The sequence below is a fragment of the Choloepus didactylus genome (genome assembly GCF_015220235.1).
Source record: "Choloepus didactylus isolate mChoDid1 chromosome 11 unlocalized genomic scaffold, mChoDid1.pri SUPER_11_unloc3, whole genome shotgun sequence".
Lineage (NCBI taxonomy): Eukaryota > Metazoa > Chordata > Mammalia > Pilosa > Megalonychidae > Choloepus > Choloepus didactylus.
The window spans coordinates 1,672,846-1,690,869 of NW_023637580.1; the positions used below are offsets into that span (position 1 = coordinate 1,672,846).

General features: G+C 42.0%; 1 long non-coding RNA gene across 4 annotated transcripts in view; it reads left to right on the forward strand.

Moving 5' to 3' along the window:
- Positions 1-18,024, forward strand: part of LOC119524653 — a 56,142-nt gene that overhangs the window by 23,579 nt on the left and 14,539 nt on the right. Inside the window, exon 1 of one of the 4 annotated variants that reach the window (XR_005214863.1) lies at positions 17,203-17,321. The exons of the other annotated variants lie outside the window; for them this stretch is intronic. This is a non-coding gene — a long non-coding RNA (uncharacterized LOC119524653). Of the gene's footprint in view, positions 1-17,202; positions 17,322-18,024 lie in introns of those variants that run through there. 4 annotated transcript variants of the gene reach the window in all.

Sequence of the window (18,024 nt, forward strand, 5' to 3'; positions counted from 1 at the left end):
CTGCTATCTCAGGTATTCCTCCCAATCCAGGTTGGTGCACGATGTGTGGATAGTCATGGTTGTCCTCCAGCAGTTATTCCAGATCATTTGCTAATTGTTCCTGGTTGTTTATTAGTTGCTCGGGGGGTGGGGGGGACTAACTAACTTCCACTCCTCTCTATGCCACCATCTTTTCCTGTCTCCAGCAGTTAGCCTTTATGAGCATCCTTTGTACGTGATGGATTGCTTTTCTCTTGCTTCTTTCAGAACTTTCTCTTTATCTTTGTGAGTTAACAGTCTGATTAATATGATCTTGGCGTAGGTCCATTAGGAGTTACTCTGGAGTACATTGTGATTCTTGGACATGTACATTTACATTTGTCTTAAGAGTTGATAAATTTTCAGGCCTTGTTTCCTTAAATTTTCTTTCAGTCCCTTTTCCATTCACTTCTCCTTCTGGGATACCCATGATATGAATCTTTCTGCACTTCAAGCTGTCATTCAATTCTTTGAGACCTTGTTCAGACTTTTCCATGCTCTTATCTATCTATTCTTCTGTCTGTAAGTTTTTGATAGTCCTTTCTTCTAGTTTAGTGATTCTTTCCTCATCATGTTCAAATCTGATGTATGCCTCTAGCATATTTTTAATCTCATCTATTGTGCCTCTCATTCCTATATGTTGTTATTTTTGTTTTCAGGCTTTCAAATTCTTCCTTATGCTCAGTATCTTCTTAACATCATTTATCTCTTTAGCCACATTACCCTTCATCTCCTTGAATTGATTTTGGAGATTTATTGGAACATATTTGATTACTTTTTCCAAATTCTGTGTCTCCAACTTTTTAATTAGTTTCTTTGACAGGGTCATATCTTCTTGTTTCTTAGTATGGCTTGCAATTTTTTGCTGTTATCTAGGCATTGATTATCTTGATGTAATCATTCTGAAGATTGGTTTCTCTTTCTTGTCTAGGATCTTATTATTGATTGAGTTTGTGCTGTCTCTTCTTTGACTCCTGATTTGTCAGTGTTTCCTAGCAAAAACAGTCCAGGAACCCACACAGGCCTTGCAGACAAGGTCCTCATTGCCCTGGGGTGAGTGTCAGGAAAGACACCAAAACACCTTTTTTTCAGCTTCCTAAGCCTGCACTTTCCTGGCCTTCCAAGCAGATGGCACTTGTTGCCATGAAGCCTTTTTGATGGCTGTTCGAGTTTACTAAAGCTGCCATTATGCAGAATATCAGAAATGGATTGGCTTTTATAAAGGAAATTTATTAGGTTAAATGTTTACAGTTCTAAGACCATAAACATGTCTAAACTAAAGCATCAACAAGAGGATAACTTCACTGAAGAAAGGCCAATGGCATCCAGAACACCTCTGTCAGCTGGGAAGCCATGTGGATGGTATCTCCTGGGACTTTGATCACAGGTTCTTGTTTCAAAATGGCTTTCTCCAAAATGTCTCTGGGCTTCTGTCTCTCTCTTAGCTCCTGTACATCCTTGCTTATTCTCCCAGGGTGTTTCTCTGTAGGCATCTGGGAGACCCCTCTTAGCTTCTCCAGGGCAAACTCTGGACTTCATCTCCAAACATCCTCTGTCTGCATCTCCCAGTGTCTCCTAGTGTCTGGGTCAGCTCTTGAACTCTCTTAAGTACTCAGTGAATTAATCAAGACCTGTCCTCAATGGGCAGGGCCATCCCTCCATGGAAATAATCCAATCAAATATTCTTACAAACATTTAGGTGGGCCACATGTCCATGGAAACAACCTAATCAAAATTCAACCCTAATCAAAACAATATAACTCTGCCCCCACAGGTTCACATTAAAGAATATGGCTTTTGTGGGGGGACATAATAGATTCAAACCAGGACAATGGCTTCCTGAAGTTACACTTTCCTGGTCTGTCCAGAAGGTGTTGGTTTTCAGCAACCTTCTGCCTGCACTCCTAAGAACCAGGGTATTTTTAGCACTTTCCCAGCTCCATATCTGATATGCCCTGAAACAATGCCACAAGGGCACCTGTCTGGAATAGGCTGAAGCAGTGGGACACAGCAGTCTACATTCACTGCCCCATTGCTGGATCAGTACTTGGCCATGTCCCCTCTTATACTTGAGGAGGGGCTCTGCCACAGCCATCAGAGTCTGCAGCAGCCCACCAGGCTTAAGGTAGGTAACCAAAAGGAAAACGAGATAGAAATGGGGCTATCTCTATTTGATGGAGACTAAAAATAAAATTAAAATGATACCCTGACTCAGAAAGGGCCATACCCTTAATTCCCTCAACTAAGTAATTAAACCCTCTCCAAGGACCTGTTGGCCAGAGGATGCCCTTCTCACAGTACCACCAGAGGTCTGCTCGGGGTATAGTTAGGCTGGAGAAGTTGCCAGTACTATCCTTGCTCACATTCCACACCTGTGTACACAAAGCCATGGTACCAAGATCCTGGAGTCCTTCTTCCCATCTGGAGAGACAGGCAGAGTGGTTTCCAGGACCAAGGCGAGACACTGGTATGGCTTTGGCACTTCCCTTCTGGACTGGAGGGAAAAGGGAGGACAATGTACTACAACTTTCACCAGGAGTAGCATTTTGAAAGAGGAGTGTTATACATTTAAACTCCCTTTCATGCTTTTTCATCCCCAAGGGGAAGGGCACAATCTGAACAGTGGGTTGTTTGGTTGTACAAGCATAACAGTTACTTCTGTTTAGACTCTGGATGGTATATTTGCCCCATTCTACCCAGGCATTTGTATTTCCATAACCTGTCTCTATTTCTGTGGTTTGCTTTAAGTCTTTGGCTTTAAGTATTCTAATGACCTTGGGGTCAATTTGAACTGGAGAGTTAAACTCCAGCCAAGTTTTCCTTAATGGTTTTTCCTCCAACCTGGGTAAGACCCATCCCTCATACTGTGTGGTCCACCAAGCAGTGTTCCAAGAATAACAGGGGTCAGGTGACTCATAAGTTATACTCTCAAATGTTTGCCCCCCAACAATCTTGCTTTCTATTTGAACAGTCTGCTTACATAAATGCTTATATTCCTCCCTCAGTTGTTGCTGATGTTTTAGATTTTTACAGCTCATTACTTGACAAACATCAAATTGTACAGTTTGAGACTTTAAGCCTTTGACTACACTTATAACCAGCTTAGCAGAACCTGTTACTCCTTGAATATAGAACATTATGATCAGTATAAGCAATTTCATCATTAAGCTATACACAGAGCACAATGCAAACACAGAGTTTAATCCAGCCCTTCCTCCCTCCTAGTATGTTCTTTCAACTGTTGCCTATTTAAAATGATCCTTAGGGGATCTGAGGTGGGAGTCACTTTCCAGGATTCAGGTTGAGTTGCTGGATACTCATCGTCTGGTTCAGGCACCGGTCCCTTCACTCGTGTGTAATGAGTCCAGCCTCTTTCTGCCATTCGGACTGCTGTCTCAGTTGTCAGCAAGACTTGATAGGGTCCTTCCCAGATCAGTTGAAGTTTGGATTCTCTCCATGACTGGATCAGAACCCAGCTGCCAGGCTGATGTCGATGGGCAGCAAATTCAAGAGGCGGGGTCTGAGCCAGCAGTCCACGGTGCCTGAGAGATGATAAAGTAGAAGACAAGGCCAGTATATAATTCTTAAGAAAAAGATCCTTTGTGTCTAGGGAGGGGAGCTCTCCAGTCCTCCTGGGGAAAGGCAAACCAAAAAGCATTTCATAAGGGGAAATTCCCAGTTCTTTTCTAGGGGCAGTCCTGATTCTTAGTAGAGCTATAGGTAAGCACTTGATCCAAGGTAACTTTGTTTCCAAAACTAATTTAGAAAGATGTTTCTTTATGGTTTGATTCATTCTTTCCACTCTCCCAGAGGATGGTGGATGCCAGGGAGTGTGGAAGTCCCAAGTGACACCCAGGCTTCTCATGACATTCTGCAACACACGGGAGGTAAAGTGACTGCCATTGTCAGAGTCTATATTTTCCACTAACCCATAATGAAGAATGATTTGTTCAAGGATAACTTTAGAAGTTCCCAATGCTGTAGCTGAGGATAGAGGATAGGCTTCCACCCATCCAGTGAGGTGACAATTACCAAAATATACTTTAAACGACTGATTGGGGGCATTTCAGTGTAATCAACTTGGATGCTCTGGAATGGTCTCAGGCCCAGCTCTCTTCCCCCTTGTACCTGTTTTCTTAAAACCTTTTTATTAATTTTCTGACAAATTATGCACCGTTCACAGATTTGTTTAGCAAATGTATAAAGGCCTACACATCCAAATTGTCTAAGTACTACATCACACATGGCTTGTACCCCCCAATGACTCCCCTGGTGTAGGACTGCTAATATCTCCCTCATTATTTGTTTATTTAACATTTGTCTGCCATCTGGGAGAAACCATTTCCCCTGATCATTTAAGGTTGCTCCTAATTGTTTCAACTCTTTTACTTCTTTGGCAGAGAATGTAGGGATCCCAAATTCTTTAGGGATAGAGGGTATTAGGACCATTATTTTTAAAGGGGGGTAGAGAGAGGCCTCCTTAGCCTTTTCATCAGCCAACCTATTGCCTTTTGCCTCAAAAGTAGGTCCCTTCTGATGTCCATTTATATGCACCACTGATATTTCTCTAGGTAAGAGTAGACTGGTTAATACTTGTTTCACCAATTCCCCATGAACCAGTTCTTTTCCTTTGCTATTGATTAATCCCCTTTCTTCCCAGATCTTTCCAAAGGTGTGGACTACCCCAAAGGCATACTTAGAGTCAGTGTATATTGTACCATCCTTTCCTTCTAATAATTTGAGGGCTTGATTTAGTGCATACAACTCACAAGTTTGAGCTGACCACTTATTGGGCAATCGGCTAGCTTCTTTTACTTCACAAGTTATCCCATCTACAACTGCATAGCCATTGTGCCTTTCTCTTTCTAGGACTTTGGAGGATCCATCTATGAACAGTCTTTCCCCCGAGTGCAGGGGAAGATCCCTTAGGTCGGGTCGGACTCGAGTTTGGTATTCAATTAGGTCTAAACAGTCATGCTCAGGGGTCTCTACTTGCTCAGGCCCCTTCCAGAGGAAGGAGGCCGGGTTTAGGCTATGATCTGTTGTTAAGACCAAATCATCTTTTTCCATTAGGATTGCTTCATATTTTAAGATTCGGGAATCAGTTAACCATTTCCCTGCCCTTTGAGACAGAATAGTTCTCACCTGATGAGGAGTACTAAATACTAATGCCCCTCCAAAGTTTAATTTCCTGCTTTCTTCTACTAAAAGGGCAGTTGCTGCAATGGCTTGAACACACCCAGGCCACCCCCTAGAGACTGGATCTAAAACCTTTGAAAGGAAAGCCACCGGCTTTCTTTGGCCTCCCCAGATTTGGATTAGGACCCCCAAAGCTGTTCCCTTATCTACTGTAACAAACAGGTGAAAGGGTTTTTCGAGTGAAGGAAGTGCTAGAACAGGAGCTTGCACCAGTGCCTGCTTGAGTTCATTTAATGCCTTTTTTCCATTTCCTCCCATTCTATCTTGTCAGGCTCTTCCTCTAGTAATTTTTGGTATAGCCCTTTAGTTCGAGATGCAAAAGAATCTATCCACAATCTACAGTACCCTACCAATCCCAGGAATTTTCTTAGCTCTCTTTTTGTTTGAGGAAGAGGCAACTCTACTATGGCCTGGATTCTTTCTGGATGGATTTTTCTTTTTCCTTAACTTATGAGGTGGCCTAGGTACTTAACTTCCCTTGCTACAAATTGCAGTTTACTTTTAGATACCCGTAATCCTTGTTCCCCTAAAAAGTTCAGTAGATTTTTCGTAGCTTGAGCCACCACTTGCCTTTCTTTACCTGATATTAATAGATCATCTACATATTGCAGAAGGGTGATTTCAGGTGGGACTGGAAATTTTTCCAGTACCCTCTCTAACTCTTGCCCAAAGAGATTGGGGGACTCCGTGAAACCCTGAGGTAAGACCATCCATCTGTATCGCTGCTTTCGCCCATTGAAGGGATCTTCCCACTCAAAGGCAAACAGGTCTCTACTTTCTGGATCAAGGGGACAGGCTCAGAAGGCATCCTTTAAATCTGCTACACTAAACCACTTATGACGGAAGGGAATTTTACTCAGGAGAGTGTAAGGAATAGGAACTACAGGGTGTTGAACCTGGACAATTTTATTAATGGCCCTTAGATCCTGCACCATTCTCCAGCTACCATCTGGTTTCTGAATGGGGAGAATGGGAGTATTAAAAGAGGACATACAGGTTTCCAAGAGTCCATCTCGAAGGAGACCCTCAATGATGGGTTGGAGTCACTGTCTTCCTTTAAGAGGAATAGGATATTGTTTCTGGCACACGACCTCCCCTTCCTTTTTTAACTTGATTTTAATTGGGGGAATTCGCAACCCTCCCCTGTTTCCTTCTTTTACCCATACCTCCTCCTTAATGTCTTTTTCATCTTCTTCAGTGAGCAGGGCCAAAACCTCAATCCATCCATTCCTTACCTCTAAATCCAGTCCCATAGGTATTATTAGGTCTCTTCCTAATAAATTACTCCCAGCTTCTGGGATGTGCAACAAGGGAGCTATGATTTGATTATTTTCCCAACAAATGTTAGTAGGTTCAAGAATGGGAACTTTAAATCCCTCCCCTTTTACCCCTGTGATGGTGAGGGAACTGCCAGAGAGCCTGGCCCCCTTTTGAAGATGATTTACAGAGGAGGAAGCTGCTCCAGAGTCTACCAAGAATGTAATTTCCTCTTGATATGGGCCCACCTTTAAATTTACTAAAGGCTCCCAGTGGGCTTCTGAGATGAGGAGCCTCTGACTCTCCTAGTCTTCAAAATTCATTAGCGGTATAACTCGACCCTCCTTCTGCAAGTCTGGGCACTCCCTTTTGAAATGGCCAGGTTTTTCACAATGATAACACCCTGCAGAGTTCTGCATTTTCCTTGCTCCTTTATTTAAATCAGCCCAGCCCACTCCCCTATCTCACCTCTGTCTGCTTCCTCCATTTCCTGCTTCTAATCTTTTCTTGACCAAGTGGTCAACAATGGCTATCATGACTTTAGCCTGCTGCTTTTGTTTTTCATCCTCCCTTCTTACAAATACTTTCTGTGCTTCCCTTAATAACTCCTCCAATGGCTTATTCATCCATCTCTCTATTTTCTGGATCTTTTTCTGAATATCAGGCCAAGATCCCTTCACATAGCTGACCTTTAACATTCCCTGGGCTACAGGGTCATCAGTGTCCATACCTGAATATTTCCTTACTTGTTCTCTCAATCTTTGTAGATAAGCAGAGGGAGACTCATCTTTCTCTTGATTCACCTCAAAGGCCTTATCCAAATTTTGAGATTTGGGTACTGCCAATTTTATTCCCTCTATAATGAGGTCTCTGAGATCCTTCATTTGTGCCCTATCCTCTTTATAATTATTATCCCAATCAGGGTCAGTACTTGGAAATTTTTGCTCTGCTGCCATCACCCCTTGCCCTGGCAGGTGTTGCCTTTCCCATTCTTTCATAGCAGCCCCTCTTATCATTCCTCTCTCCTCTTTTGTAAAGAGGATGTTTAATATGGACATAAGTTCAGACCATGTGTATAGGCTAGAGCCTAGGAACTGATCTATTTGCTCAGCCAGCCCCATTGGGTCCTCTATTAGTGATTTCATCTCCTTCTTAAAATTTCTTACTTCTGCACTCATTAATGGGGCATTTACATACCCAACTTCTTTTGGCCCCATAGGCACCTCCCTCAAGGGGTAAAGAGATTTAATGGGGTGATGTTCCCTTACTCTCTTTCCTTCAAGAGTTTTTGGAAATGGAAAATTCTGCGCATCCTTTTTGCACTGTGTTAATTCTTTCCTCAACCATTGATGGGTCATATCTGGTGGGGCAGTTGGCACCGATGGGCCTCCTGATTCCCCTGGAACCTGTGCGGACTTTATTAGGTCCTCAGACTCTAACAATCTCTGCCCTGGGGGAGGAGGGGAATAGTAGGGAGGAGGAAGGCTTAATAAGGGGTCCCAGGGTTTAGAGTCTACCAACTCATCTTCAGAGTTTGGATTTTTATCTTTCACAGGGTAGAGGGGAGTTTTTTTGTTCTTTAGCCAGCATGTGGCATAATCACACTCCTCCTTAGAAAAGGGTTTCTTCTCATTAACATAAATTACAAGGTTGGCACAGAGCCAGTCCTCCTCTGTCCCATACTTTGGCCAGAATACATCTGGCAGTGAAATGCTTTCTTCAGTCCAAATGTAACAACAATATTTAATCATTTTCTTTTAGTCCTTTCCCTTGGTCCAATCGCTATCAGTCCAATATTTTAACATCCTACCTAGTGGACTATCTGTAGGAATGTCCCTGAAGGACTCTATAGGTGCCCCCTTTTCTTCTTCCCCGGCCAGCCAACTGCCTCTATTTCCGATTCTGAGTCTTGTCTGGGCTTCTTTCTCTCAGTTCTTTTCACTTCATCTGTCTCTGGCCCTTTCCCTCCTGGGAGAAGGGAACCGCAGATTGGGACTCCACACTCACTTTGTGTAGTATGTCGCACGTCTCAGTCACACACAAGCAGCTCCAGACTCATCATGAATTCCCGACCACCAAGGCAATATATTTCTTTCCTTACCTTGGTCCGTGCATGGAGTTGCCTGGTCAACCAGAGGCAGGCCTTTTCTTTTCCCCCTTTTCTCATCCACAACCAGCAGATCCAACCGTCTGGTCTCAGGCCCTTTAGCTGCCGGAGATGGGCCCCCAATGGCGGAGTCTGAGACCACTCAATCAGTGGGGTGCGCCTTCCCTTTGTCCATCTCGGGGGTCCCCCTCTGAAGCTTCGGGTCCCAGACAAGCCCCCAAGTTGTCGGAAATAAAGCGGTATCTGTAAGGGAATAAACGCTCACTTGGTCCTGGAGGAGAAAAGAATTTATTTACAATCTTGCAAGATAGGGCATCCAGCCAAACATGTGGTAGGCTGGCGCGCCAGAGGAAGAGAATGGCAATCTTTAAATCTCCTACTCCTGATTCGCAAGTCCCTCCCCTGTTTCCCCATTGACTGGGTACTACAGAGGTTACAGCCTATCCGAGAACACTAACTAATTCATCTTTTGAGATTTTAATTTGTACAGCCAATCCCAGAGAGCCAACTAGCTCATTAATGAGATTTTGAACTGATCAGCCTATCCCCCCCAATTTTTTTTTTGTTGTTGTTGTGAGTTCCCGCCTCTGATTTTACCTCATATCTCTTTACATTCCAGTAACTATGGTTACTTTTCCATATAAGGAGCAGGCAGATTCTCTCTTCTCTTTGTCTGGGGCTTGTTTAAACTGGTTTTGCCTCCATTTCCCTTATTCCATGCTGTCTCTATGTGAAAGCTAAACTTATTCCTTTCTTACAGTTTTCATGTGCTTTCTGGTCATTTGTATATCTTTTTTTTAGATGTCTATTGAAGTCTTTTGCTGGTTCTTTTAACTGGTTTTTTCGTGAAGGATTTCTAAATATATTTTCTCTGTGGGGAGATAGGGCAATCAATGATGAACCAGTACCGAATGTTCAATAAGGCTTATTGTAAAAGTTCCTTAATTTTAAGCTCTTACAGCAGTCGTATCTATACCTGAGTTTTAATTATTATTTAAGAGATGTTGATTTGGTACAAAATGAATATTTTCTGTAGTACACTATCTAATTTAACCTATCTTTTCAGTTTATTTAAACAATATAATTACATGGAAACTAGAATAGAGAATGAGATCTTGTTCTTTACAGGTTAGTGTAATACCCTGACACATCCCAGATTTGTTGGGCAGAAAATAAATATATGCAAAGACCCCTTGTGGGACTCTGGAAAATGTGGAAATATTAAAGTTCCTCACCTGGGGAATTCCTGATATTCCCACAAGAATTAGGGACTCAACTTAATAAGCCAAGCCCTCAATCTTGGGGCTTGCCCTTGTGAAATGTATTCATGCAAGGGAGACCTAAGCCCACTTATAATTATGCCTAAGAATCACCCCCAGAAAACCTCTTTTGTTACTCAGACATGGCCTCTCTCCCTCAACCAACTCTGCAAATAAAGTTTCTGCCTTCCCCCATATGGAACGTGACTCCCAGGGGTGAAAGTCTCCCTGGCAATGTGGGACATGACTCCCATGGATGATCTTGTCCCCGGCATCATGAGATTGAGAATGACTTCTTGACCAAAGTGGGGAAAAGGAATGAAAAAAATAAAGTTTCAGTGGCCATAATACTTCAAATGGAGTCAAGAGGTTATTCTGGAGGTTATTCCTATACATTATAAAAATACTACTTTTTAGTTTCTAGTGTATTAGAATAGCTAGAAGGAAATACTTGAATCTGTTAAATTGATTCTTGATGATGATTATATAACTATGTAGCTTTTATCATGTACCATGTACCTGTGAAAACCTTGTGATTGACATTTCCTTTACCCAGTGTATGGGCAGATAAGTAATAAAATAAAGACAATATATAAGGGGGGAATGGTATGTTTGGGGTGTTCTTTTTTACTTTTTTTTTCTTTATTTTGGAGTAATGAAAATGTTCTAAAATTGCTTGTGTCAGTGAATGCACAACTATATGATGATACTGGAAGCCATTGATCATATACTTTGGAGGGATTTTATGGTGTGTGAATGTATCTTAATAAAATTGCATTAAAATATATATAAATTCTCAATATTAAACCTTTGTAGAATAAGTGGTTTCCAAATAATTTTTCTCATTATGTAGGTTGTCATTTTACTTTCATGATAAAATCCTTTGGGGAACAAAAGCTTTCAATTTTGATATTGTCCCATTTATCTGTTTTTTACTTCGTTGCTTATGCTTTGGGTATAAAGTCTAAGGAAACTGCCAAACACAATGTCCTGAAGATGCTTCCCTCTCTTTTCTTCTAGGGGTTTGATAGTTCTATCTCTTATATTAAGGTCTTTGATCCATTTAGAAATGATTTTTGTATATCATGTGAATTAGAGGTACTCCCTTTTTTTGCAAATGGAGTTCCAGGTTTCCCAGTACCATTTGTTGAAGAGACTGTTTTTCAATTGAGATATCTTTGGCTATTTGTCAAAATTCAGTTGGCCATAAATGTGAAGGTTGATTTCTGAGCTCTCAATTTGATTCCTTTTGTCTATATGCGTTTCCTTGTGTCAGTACCATACTGTTTTGTTTCCTGTGGTTATGTAATGTTTTAAGATCAGAAAGTTTGAGTCCCATAATTCCATTCTTCTTTTTCAAGATTTCTTTGGCTATTCAGGGCCCCAACCCTTCCCTATATACTTTTTTTCTTTTTTAAACTATTGCTGAAAATTCTAATATTTTGTTTAGTCTTTATTTTTAATGCAACTCTAAACCTGATTATGATGACTAGGTTGCATCAGAAAACAATTTTGAATGTTTTATGAATGTGCAACACAAGGTGATGTGCCATTGTTGTTATATATTGTTAACATGTATGGACATAGCATTATTGAATGGAAGATAGATAGATAGATACATGGGAATAATTTCTGGTGGCTCATAAAATTTCCATTTAAAATGTCAGTATTTTTCCCATAACTTAAAAAGGAATTAAAGTTAATTTAAATCTAAAAAGAAAAATAAGGTTGTCAATCTTGGAGTTTTGTGGGCACCTGAGCATGAAAAATCTCCACAATCCTTATCAGACAGCGGGTCATTCCCTACATGAAACATTGTGGCCTGCTGGCTTTTGTTGAAAAGCTCAGAGATATTGCAGGGAGTGATGAGGTAGAAGATCATTGAAGACAAGAGAAAGGTCATATTTTCACCATGCCTTAGAACAGCTGGGGGGGGAGCATACACTAATTTATGCATTCACATGGCACTGATCCATTTATTATATTTTCCCTTCAAATTCCCACTCTTTGGATTAAATAGTAGTAATATGGAAAAGACTGGAAGAAAAGCAATAGATTCCCATGGAAAATGCCCACCATGGAAATTAAACCTTCATGAGGGCTGGCTATGGAAAGGTAAGTTGCTCCATGAATAGTTCTGTTTCCTCTTCAGATCAGTTATTTTTCCTTGCATGCCTCCACAAGAGGTCTCAAGTTTGGGAGAGCAGAGTGGCCCACATGCATGGAAAGGGTGAGTTTGCCCCAGAGATCGAGGGTGGGCCTTCCACCTTGATGTTCAGGAAAGATATTGCCACCTCAGGCCTCAAAGTGGGTGGAGCACATTTCCGGGGGAATGGGGAGAGCCTGGCCACCACCCTGGAGATGGAAGGGAATCCAGGTACTGTCCCAATGTTTAAGGAGGGTGGGGCTGAGAAGGTGGTCTCCCCAGGGTGTGGATATGTTGGAGCACTCACCTCAGCATTTGGACAGGAAAAGGCTGCTGCAAAGGCCCTTAGGAAGGGTTAGATTCCTACTCTCTCAAGCCCCAAGGATAAATGACTCTCAGACTTTGAAATCTAATGGAATTTGCCCTGTGGGTTTTAGGAATTGTTTTGGTCCCTTAACCCATTTTCCTTTCAGTTTCTCCTTATGACAATGGGAATGCTTACCCTATGACTGTCCCTTCTGTGTATATTGGAAGCAGATAACTTATAAGTTTCACAGGTACAGAGCCAGAGGGTAATTTTGCTTTTGGACAGACCATGCTTGTAACTGATTTTGATGGGATCTTGTATTTAACTATGGTTACTGAAATGATTTAAGTTTCTGTGATATTGTGATGGGATAAATGTGTTTTGTATATGGAAAGATCATGTCATTTTGGGGTCCAGGGGTGGAATGTGCTGGTTTGGATGTATTATGTCCCCCAAAATGCCATTATCTTTGATGTAGTCTTGTGTGGGCAGGAAACATGTTGATTGAGTTGGAGACTTTTGATTTGATGTTTCCATGGAGATGTGATCACTCAGCTGTGGGAGGGATCTTTCATTGGATGGTTTCCATGGAGGCATGGCCCCACCCATTCAGCATGGGCCTTGACTAGTTCACTGGAGCACTATATAAGCTCAAACAGAAGGAGTGAGCTTGCTACAGCCAAGAGGGACACTGAAGACTGCACAGAAGTAGAGAGAGGAGCTGCAGAGGAGAGAGTTTGAAAATGGCTGTTGAAAGCAGACTTTTGCTCTGGAGAAGCTAAGAGAGGAAAAATGCCCCAAGAGCAACTAAGAGTGACATTTTTGAGGAAATGCAGCCTAGAGAGGAACATCCTGGGAGATAGCCATTTTGAAACCAGAACTCTGAATCAGATGCCAGCCATGTGCCTTCTCAGCTAACAGAGGTTTTCTGTATGCCAATGACCTTTCTCCAGTGAAGGTATCCTTTTGTTGATGGACACTTTATGGCCTTAAGACTGCAACTGTGTAACCAAATAAACCCCCTTTATAAAAGCCAGTCCATTTCTGGTGTTTTTCATTCTGGCAGCATTAGCAAACTAGAACACTACCTCATCACCTTTTTGTCATATTCCTTTGAAGTACAGAAGCTTTTAAGTTTGAGGAGTTCCAACTTATCTATTTTTTCTTTCATTGCTTGTACTTCAGGTGTAAAGGCTAAGAAGCAACCTCCTAAAGCATCTTGAAGATGCTTCCCTACATTATCTTCTAGGGGTTTTATAGTACTCTCTCTTTTATTGAGGTCTTTGATCTACTTTGATTTAATTTTTGTATAGGGTGTGAGATAGGAGTCCTCTTTCATTCTTTTGGATATGAATATCCAGTTCTCCCAGTTCCATTTGTTGAAGAGACTGTTATGTCTCAGTTCAGTGAGTTTGTATCTATTCTGTTTTGGGTATGATGTACTTCTGTAATTTTATGTCTTTCATAAGAGTTAGGAAACTTTCTGTGATTATTTCTTCTATTATTCTTTCTTCCCCATTTCCCTTCTCAGACACCCATAACACATCTATTCATGTGTTTCATGTTGTCATTCAGCTCCCTAAGACCCTGCTCAAATTTTTCCATTCTTTTCCCTTTCTGTTCTTTTGTGCAAATGGTTTCAAATATCTCATCTTCCAGTTCACTGATCCTTTCTTCCGCCTGTTGAAATCTACTGCTGTATGTCTCCATTGTGTTTTTCATCTTTTCTATTGTGCCTTTCATTCCCATAAGTCTTGCCATTTGCTTTTTCAAGCTTATGAGTTCTTTATGGTTATCTAGCATCTTCTTTATATCCTTCATCTCTTTTGCAACATTTTGTTCAGCTTGGTTTAGGATAATTGTTTGAAGATCTTTAATTAGTTGCTTCAATTCCTATATCTCAATTGAACTATTAGTTTGCTCCTTTGGCTGGCCCATATTTTCATGTTTCTTAGCATTGCTCATTATTTTAAGCTGTCTTGGCTTCTGATTTTATTGGTTAGTTTATTCTGGAGCACATTTTCTCTCTTTCACCTAGGGTTTTTTTGTTGGTTGGCTTTGTTCTCTATCCTTTGGTATTCTCTACAACTTATTCTAGACCTCTAACTTAGCATCTATTTTGTCAATCATAATTTTTCACCTCTTGTTTTTCTGTTTCTTGCCCTGCCTATATGTAATCATTTTGTGAGAGGTTCTCCTCAGATATCACTGACCTCAATCAGGTATTCCCAGCCCAGAGAAGCCCAGGTCTCAGGAAGAGGATATGGAGTTTCTCTGAGAATGAGACCCTCATGTGAGGCCTCTAGACTTTGTGCCTTTCCTATCCTGTCCAGCAGGTGGCACTTGTGAGCCCACAGCTCCACACTAGTATAAAGAGGTATGGTGCCTTTAATTATCTGCAGAATCTTTGCCTGTCAGGTGTGTGGCTGACTGAAGCTGGTTTCCGTTTTCTAGCTCCTGGGGTCTGAGTTACTTGATGGTGGGCTGCCACTTGAGCTGGAACACACACACACCCATTCTTGGGGGAAGTTGTATCCTTTAGGGAATTGTCTCCCCCATGAGGTTCATTGCTTTAACTGTCATACCTATCTTGGTTCTTTGTTGTCTGGGTGCAGAAGCCAGTTGCCAATATCTTTGGCTTTCTGTAAACAGCTACTTGGAATAGTTATTTTTAAAAAATACCATTTAAGGCCTTTCCCCAGCCCACAAGTTTTGTCAGTCTCAGTATAGAGTAAAGATATGCACTTTAAGCTTTTATCTCTTCCACCTGAATAGTTACTCTCCAACAGCTTTAATTCCTTCCTTGCCAGGGGGGCTGTTGAAGTGTGAAAAGATAAGGAGTCAGCAAGAAAAGAAAAGAGAAAAATTCTTTTTTTAAAAAAACACTTTTCAAAGCTGCTGGGCCTGCAAATGAGAGCCCTGTCGGGTGACTGTTTCCATGTACCCCTGATCCCAGAGCCCAGCCCTTCTCTAGCACCCCAAACACCCTCAACTCCAAAGTTAATTAATTTGTTAATTAATAATGGAATTGAGACTTCATTGAGCCCCTCTTCTTGCTCGCAGCATAGATTGTTTCTTTTTCCCTCAGTGAGCCAGTTCCAAAAGAGTCTGCCAAGTCTGGGAGGGAGGGACACCAACCCCCTGGCTGGGGAAACTTAGAGTTTTGCTGCAATCTTAGTCATTCCACCCATTCCAGACTAGTGTATGATGCATTACTCATCACTGAAAACCCTGTAAAGGCTGTTTCATACAGTTTCTGGCTATTTACCAGTTGCCTTAGAGGAGTAACTAAATTCCACACCTCACCACTCCACCATCTTGCCCCACCCCCACCCCCATTTACTCTTAAAATACCCACCCACATCTAGTGAGATCAAGGCTGAGAACTCAACACACAGAGTGTTACCCCAAGGACCTGTCATGCACACTTAAACCTGGATTCAATCCGGTGCCTGCCATCCTGTTCCCCTCCCCCCACACACACACTCAGCCCCTCAAAAAACCTCAGTGGAAAGAGCATCCCTGCAGAAATGATGAGCTGAGGCTTGCTTCTATCTCCTTGATCCAATAAAAAGATTCCTTGGTACCTCCAAATTTAGCATCTAAGAACAAAGCATTCTGCATCCAAGAGAAGCCCTAGGGGACTGCCTCTCTCTTGCACCTCTTAAGATGACCCCTGTACTGAGAGGGAAAGTCAACCCCAGTCCTTTCAGCAAAGAAAAAACTATCCATTCATGGCCTGGTTTATCAAGAACAGAGCATTTTCAGGTTCAATCTCTTTCAGCATCTCATCCGTTTCTATTTTTTTCCCAACATGAAACAAAACTCAGGAAAAGTAGAGAAGGGTGGAGATATCTCTCCTGAAAAGAAATAAACTAAAGCATCCAGGAAGGGAGGTCAAGGGCTGTTTTACACCTAGCCTAGAGCAGCCCAGATGGGAATAGCCTTAGCCTTTTCAGCTGGCTCTTCAAGGAATCATACCAAATCCTAGCTTGGGATGCTGCTTCCAACTCTAAGGAGTTTCCTGGATGAGCACTGCTCACCATTACAGAAAGCCACAACAGGAAACACAGCATTTCTGTATACCCAGTCCCTTGGTAGGAAGGGAGATTTCATTGTGGAAGCTAGTACCATCCACAGTGGTGGTGGCCTTAAAACACACCAGCCAGTCACCTTCAAGGGGCCCATGATCATACAAGAGATCATGGGTCTGAGTTGCAAGGATACAATGCCATCTTTTGAGATCTAGCAATTGGCCTAAATGCAATAGTGGGAGAGCTATGGGTAGTTGTTTTTGGACAGACTCTAATTCCACAGCCTGGAGCTTATTAAGAAGAGGTCTTTGATATTCATGGTAACTTTGGAACACTGTATGTTGTGCTTTTAACAAACAGAGGCCATCTAAATCTGTTTACATCAGTCAGATGGATAACACAGCTGTAGCTTATGCTGAGCAGCAGGCTCTGAAGGCCCAATAATTAATCACCAGATTTGGGTCCCAGAGTCAGGAAACAGGAATGAACACAGCCAGCCAGCCCCAGTTCATCAGACACAGGATTGCCATCTGCAGAAGGCTTATTTCTTACTATCCTGAACTGGGGCCCTGGGGCCAAGCTAGTGGCTTCCTCTTTTTCTCATGGGGTGATTCACCCCACATGCTCCAGCTTCATGTAGGAACACAGCTCCATCCATGCACCCCAGGACAGCAGCTGGGTCCTCCCATGTAGGTTAGGCCCTGTCCTCTGGGACCCATTGGGTGCCCTCTTCACCAGTCACCTCTAGAATCCTCTCTTTCTCAGGCTGGCACCATTGTACAAACACCAGCCCTGAGGTCTAGCAAGGCTCTCCACTCCAGAATAATCTTCTGGCTTTGATACTTAATTACTGGCAAAGAATGGGATGTTTTCCAGCTCTGGAGATGGACCTTATCATCACATGTCTGAGAAAAAACCTTCCAAGAACACCCATCCCAGCAGACTATGGAGGCCCTGCAGCCCCTGCAACCCCTGCCCAGGACCATCAGACTGGGTAAGAGGCATCTTGCAGTGTTTATGCATCCTGCTCACCTCTGCTTCGGTTCCTATTGAAATAATTTTCTTGACTCTTTCTCAGTGTTTCACTTGAGAGCAATGCCAGACCCACCTGGAACTTCCCCCTAGCCTGAGGCTTTGACTTGGGCAGACATGGGAGGCACTACTGGAAGGCAGGTGTCTGCTTACCAAACAAGGTCTATCATAATGAACACTTTTCAAAATATTGTCAAAATCTAACATTAAATATTTGTTTTTCAGATTGGCTTCTGTGCTAATTTTGCACAATTGTACCACTATATATTTTTTCTAATGTTTCTGTGCCAAAAGTTCACTTTATGTTTCTGTAACACCCAGTCTTGATCATGTTTCTAAAATAAAAAACTTCAGCTACTGGATAAATAAGAATGTGAGTAGAACACTGAGGATCCCCTTGTTCTGGGCAGACCAAGTGCACATTAATCCCACTGCTAGTTAAATGTACTCAATCAGGCCACCTCTAGAATTTTTCACCATCTCTTTAACCTTGAGCCATTGCTTTGTATGGGTCTGATTTTCAGTAGCTCTAAATTTTATCATGAGCCTTTATTTTTGCCCCTAAAACTTAACATAACCAAACTGAATGAGCTTCTGCTGGTAAGATTGTGTATAGAAGTGAAAGAAAAATATCTGATTTCTCTAAAATATTGAGGCACCTGTCA